The 6,644-nt window shown below is 42.4% G+C and overlaps 1 pseudogene; it reads left to right on the plus strand.

Moving 5' to 3' along the window:
- The first annotated feature begins 960 nt into the window (after positions 1 to 960).
- On the plus strand, positions 961 to 1,075 carry LOC123453444 (annotated as a pseudogene).
- The last annotated feature ends 5,569 nt before the right edge of the window (positions 1,076 to 6,644 follow it).

Raw genomic sequence — 6,644 nt, forward strand, 5'->3', positions numbered from 1 at the left:
ACTCTTTAAGATAGCAAACTACTTTCCTCATGGATTAAAGCCGTAACCAGGAGCCTATATCTGACTCTGTATCAGATCAAATTCATTTTTTTTTATTTTCAAAATTAATTTATTTGAAAGGAAAGAGCTGCTACAAACAAACTACATATGTAGCTGGACATGGTGGCACATGCCACTAATCCCAGCACTTGGAAGGCAGTGGAAGGAGGATCACAATGACTTTGAGGCAACCCTGAGACTACATAGTAAATTCCAGGTCAGTCTGAGCTAAAGTGACACCCTATCTCAAAACACACAAACAAACAAACAAAAAAAAAAAGAAGAAGAAGAAGAAAAAGAAGAAGAAGAAGAAGAAAGAAAGAAAGAAAAAAAGAAAGAAAGAAAGAAAGAAAGAAAGAAAGAAAGAAAGAAAGAAAGAAAGGAAAGAAAACTACAGATGCATGCACCACTTTGTGCATCAGGCTTTACATGGGTACTAGGGAATCAAACCTCAGTCATTAGGCTTTGCAGGCCAAGTATCTTATTTGCTGAGCCATCTCTTCATTCCCAAGACCAGGTGGAACTCCCAAGAAAACTGAAGATGCAAATGTTCAGAAAAGGGAAATGCCTGATTTGTCCCCTGGGACTGAGTACATGAATACTTTTTAATGGGGTTCTTTAATGGTGGTTTGTGTAAGGGTAACTACTATAGTTTGTATCTTGGATGCTCCCCCAAAGTTGAAGGCTTAGTCTCATAGTCTGTGACATGAGTGGGAGATAGAGCATTGAGGAGGTGGAACTCAAGGGAAGGAAGATTAGGTTAGTAAGGCAATGTTCTTGAAATACTATAAAATATGGGATTAGTAAAAATAATGAGACTACTATGAAGATAAAGCCAGCATAATTTATTAATATGGAATAAATGTATGTTGAGAATGATTGCAAGTTAATAATGGTTCTCACTCACCACTTCATTTCAATCTACAGTCAATTAGCACTACCAAGTCCCATCACTCATGGGGCCTGGTGTATGATGGCTGTAAAGCATACAAATATTGCTCGTATGGGTTGCCCCTAAGGGACCTTGCTGACAGAACAGGCAATGTCCATGCTTTGATATCATGCTGTCACCAATCTATACTGAATACAGGTATGTGGAATGCATTTGAAAAGCTCAAATACAGAGAGGGTTTCACATTGACCAGATCATCATATCCAACATGATGCAGAATAAGGAACATATGGCTAATGCCCTGAGCAGGGCCAGATTCAAGTACCCCAGAGGATAGAAAATTCGCATTTCAAAGCCAGGACTACAGTGAGACCCTACCTCGAAAGAAACTAAATGGGGGAATAAATTATCATTCAGTGTCTTTTAGCATAATAGCCTTAATAGCCTTTAGCATGATAGCCAAAATAGCCTGTATTATATTTACAGGCTTCTTTTAGTTGTTACTCTTTTTTTTTATGAAAGAGAGAGCAAGAAAGAGACAGAGAGAATTGGCCCACAAGGTTCTCTAGCCACTGTAAACAAACTCCAGACATGTGCGCTACATGTATGACTTTGTGCATTTGACTCATGACCTTGTGCATCTGACTTATGTTGGTTCTGGGGAGTTGAACATGGGCCCTTAGGTTTCACAGGCAATCGCCTTAAGCACTAAGCCATCCTCCAGCCCTCCTAGCTATGCTTTGAAAGCTGAGGTATCCTAAGAGATCTAAAACAAAACAAAACAAAACAAAATCCCTCAAGTTCATCTTCATTCACAACAGGAGAAAATGCAGATAACACCAGGAAAGCCAGTGGTTTTAGAAGGTGTCTGGAAAGATATCAAGACTTACAGGATCAAGTCCCTCAGGGAAAGCTCTGATGCTCTGCACAGCCAGAAGGGAGGTGCTGCAAACACATGGCTTCCATCCAAGGCAGACAGCAACATGGAGTTCATCAGGGTAGTTCCCTAACATTAATTCTTCCTGCTATGGCAAGCTAATTCCTATTAAGAATAGCTAAGGGGGCCAGGATGTGGTGGTACATGCTTTTAATTTCAGCAACAAGTGGCGGAGGGGGGGGGGGCAGAGGTACGAGTATCAGTCTGAATTTGAGGCCAGTCTGGGACTACAGAATGAGTGCCAGGTCAGCCTGGGATAGAATAAGACCCTAACTCGAAAAACAGTAACAAAAGCAACAAAAAAGAATAACTAAGGGATGAGGCAAGACATGGAGGGAAAATAATATAAAAATGTGCCCCTACCCCTTCTAACACTGGTTGGAAAATTAGGCAAATTCATCTCAATGGTGTTTTGTGTCAAAAGAAAAACAAAACCTTTTACGGCCACTGAGGCAGTTTAATATGACTGTGCCCCCAAAAGTAAAAAAGCAGGAATGGCCTCAAGCCTGACATAACAGTCCCCATTTTAGTACAATCAGAGAAGTCTTCTGCTTTTTCTTTAATTTGTATTTTATTTATTTATTTATTTATTTATTTGAGAGTGACACAGAGAGAGAAAAAGAAGCAGAGAGAGAGAGAGAGAGCGCGTGCACGCACCAGGGCCTCCAGCCAATGCAAACAAACTCCAAATGCATGTGCCACCTTCTCCATCTATCTGGCTAATGTGGGTACTGGGGAATCGAACCTCCTTAGGCTTCACAAGCAAGTGCTTAACCACTAAGCCATCTCCCCAGCCCCCAGAGAAGTCTTCTTCTTATCTCTTGCCTAAAAGAGTGCTCTAGATCTGTTTTTCTATAAACAACCTGAGCCCTTCCATACACCCCTTTCCTAGAACTGAGATTCCTGGAAGATTTATATCTGATAGTGGCATTATGGCTACTCAGCCCCAAAACTTAGCATCATTGCAGGTTAGCTCAGCCTCCATTCTGAATCCATAAGTGACCCCAATGTGGGTCATAGGCAGGCTTTACCCACTAACACCTTCCATATGGCAGGAGCTCTCTATATTTTCTCCATTTTCCTTCTCTTAATCTAATAAAGTCTATCTAAACCTTACCCTATGATCTGTGAATTTCACTTCTTTAAGTTTGTAAGACAAGACTCTGGAGATAACCCAAGTTTATTGGTGCAAAGGCACTCATCAGATATAAATAACTTCCTTATTTTCATGCCATACTCAGAGGGTGAACACACGCAACATTTACAATATGCACACACATGGCAACACTAAATATGAATTGAATGAATAAATATGAATTCTCAGTCTTATGTTTACCTTTTAGGTACTCTCACACAATCACCAGGAGTAAGCCACTAATCCTGGGTTTTATCCAAGTTGAGGACCCTAGAATATGAGTGGAACTACTAAAGCTGCTGAGAGTGACAGTGTGAAGCCAATCTTAGTACTGTCACTGCTCACAATTCTACCAACTAGTCCAACTAGGTGAGCCAATGAGTTTACTGGGTTGACTTACAGAGCACAGGTAGGGTGATGGCCAATAGCCCTACCCTCTGTCAAAAATTTGTTGCCCAAACAATAGATCCCTTTCGGCTTAAATATCCTAATTTATATATCATTCATTATATGGATGATATTTTATTAGCAGGACCAGAGACAACAAAATTATATGAGGTGGGACAAGAATTAATCCTTATACTCCAAAAATTCGGACTACCAATTAGCCCCAGAGAAGGTTCAAATCCATCCTCCCCACCTTTTCCTTGGATTTGAATTACACTCCAATAAAATCCTATCTCAAAAAATCCAGTTAAGAAAAGATTCTTTAAAAACACTTAGAGATTTCCAATGGCTCTTGGGGGACATTAATTGGTTACAACCTTATTTAAAATTAACTACTGGAGAACTTAAACCCTTGTTTGATATTTTGCGAGGGGATTATGACCCTTCCTCGGCTCGAGAGCTTACTACAGAGGCTAAAAATTCCTTACAAATTGTTGAAAAGGCCATTCAGGCACAAAAGATTGGATACTTCTCTCCCACCTCCCCGTTATGGTTACTTATTCTCCCTACAACCTTTACACCCACCGGTCTTTTATGGCAGACTAAGCCTTTATATTGGATCCATTTACCTGCTACCCCCCCCCCAAAAAAAATTCTGCCCACCTACCCCTCCCTGGTTGCCCAGGTTTTAAAACTTGGGAGAGAAAGTTCTCTTAAACTTTTTGGAAAAGACCCAGACACCATTAGTGTGCCTTATAGCGCCTCCCAGGTTCAATGGCTAGTACAGTCCTCTGATGAATGGGCTGATGATTGTATTTCCTTCCAAGGCAAAATAGATAATCATTATCCTTCAGACAGACTAATTCAGTTCCTTTATAGACAGTCCATTGTTTTCCCAAAACAGACGAAAAGCTCTCCCATTCCTGGAGCCATGTTAGTTTTTACTGATGGTTCTTCATCTGGAATTGCAGCCTTTAACATCAATGGAAAAATCTCCAAAGTCCAAACTAAACTTTCTTCGGCACAGCTTGTGTAATTGGTTGCTGCTATACAGGTCTTTGAGACTCTCTCCAATCACCCATTTAACCTCTATACTGACAGCACCTATGTAGCCAGCTCAGTCCCTTTGCTTGAGACGGTCCCTTACATCCATCCCTCTACCAATGCTTCCCCTCTTTTTGCTAAACTTCAACAACTAATCCTTGCCAGGATTCACCCCTTTTTTGTGGGACATATTCGAGCACATTCTGGTCTTCCTGGACCCTTAAGTAAAGGAAATGACCTTGTGGATCAGGCAACTCAAAATAGTTCTGTTATCCTAACGGGAATGGTCGCCCCACCTGACCCCATATCTCAGGCACAAGAGACACATCAGTTACACCATCTTAATGCCCAAACTCTCTGACAGATGTTTTCTATCACCCAAGAACAGGCCCGACAGATAGTCCGCCAGTGCCAGGGCTGTGTAACATTTCTGCCTGAGCCACACTTGGGGGTCAATCCTTATGGTCTTACACCAGGAGAACTATGGCACATGGATGTCACCCATCATTCTCCCTTTGGCAAATTAGAATATATTCATGTGTCTATAGATACCTTTAGTGGATTTATTTGTGCTTCCCTTCAGATGGGGGAAGCTACTAAAAATGTTATGAATCATATATTTGCCTTCTCTGCCTTTATGCCATTGCCAAAAGTCATCAAAACAGACAATGGCCCTGGGTATACCAGCACTAGCTTTAAACAATTCTGTGCTCAATTAAAAATAAAACATCTTACTGGTATTCCCTATAATCCACAGGGACAAGGTATAGTAGAAAGAGCACATCAAACCCTTAAAAATATGCTTTCCAAGCTACAACACTCAGGGGGAATATTATACCCCCAGGCAACAAATCCCAAAACATTATTAAACCATACTTTGTTTGTTTTAAATTTTCTGACCCTTGATAAGGATGGTAAATCCGCGGCTGATAGATTTTGGCACCCTTCTACATCAAATAATTATGCTCAAGCATTATGGAAGGATCCATTAACTCATAAGTGGTCCGGCCCAGATCCTGTGTTAATCTGGGAGAAAGGACATGCTTGCATATATGACTCTAAAGAACAAAATGCTAGATGGCTCCCAGAGAGGCTAATAAAATTGATTAATTCTCCCAGGGAAACCCCTGAGAAAGATTTTAATTGTGCTTAATTACAGAAAGATGCTCAGCCTTGCCATTCTCTCATTTCTAATTGCAGCCCGGCTGATGGTAAGTGCCCCCTCCCCTTATCAAATTTATAACTACACTTGGATCATTGAAAACCAGGCCAGAGATATTGTTAACTCTAGCTCTTCAGTCGGATCCCAGCCCCAATGGCTGGATCTAGAAGTGGATCTCTGCGCCCTTGCCCTTGGAGCAGACCCTGATTGGGGCATGGCAGAGGAACTATGGCCTCAGCCCAACAACAAGGCACCTGAATTGGCCAGATGCAGCCTTGATTCCCCCAGCTGTAGAAACACTGGAATGGGCTCAGCAATTTTGCCCTGGGCCTCAAAGACATAAAGAATGTCGATACCTGCCTATGGGTTTGATGTCAATCCTATTTTTGAGAGACTCCTGTGTGTCTACTGTCTCCAAAAGACATCAGTCCTCATGCTAGAAAGGGGCACAGGACTCCCTGGTAGGTTCTCACTTTACCTGGAAGCTCTGCATTTTCCATGCGGATGTGACCGTTTGAGTCACATGTCTGTCAGGGGCCTCCTTTCCCTAGCACACAGAGAGCCCCTGCCTCTTCGTGGCCTTCTTTCTGGCCGAAAAGCTCCCGATTCTCTAACCTAGGGTTAGAGAATCAGCTCTCTTCAGAAAAAGGGTCAGATTTATAGAATTCACAAAGATGGCCGACGCATGGCCATGGGCCAGTCCGAGTCGTTCTTGTTGAAGTTGAGCAATTTCAGTGGGTTCCCCCCCTCACTTACAAGTGGGGAGCCTACTTGCACAGGACTGTGCGAAATGTGAAGGAGGGCCTCCACAGGTGCCAAGCCGGCTGCCTGAGCAGGAGAGCCTGCCTCACATATCAAACGTTCAGAAATTCCAAAATTGTCAAGAACGTCTGAGTCCACGTTCGTGGACTGCTCACTTACCCTTGTCACTGGTGATGATTAGGTGCCACCTCTGCTGAAATGTGTGGGGATGCTAGTCGGGGTGTCTTGAGAGAGAACCTGACAACTCCAGGACTTCAAAGGAGCAGGGTTTTCTTTGCCCCCAATG

The sequence above is a fragment of the Jaculus jaculus genome, chromosome 11 (genome assembly GCF_020740685.1).
Source record: "Jaculus jaculus isolate mJacJac1 chromosome 11, mJacJac1.mat.Y.cur, whole genome shotgun sequence".
Lineage (NCBI taxonomy): Eukaryota > Metazoa > Chordata > Mammalia > Rodentia > Dipodidae > Jaculus > Jaculus jaculus.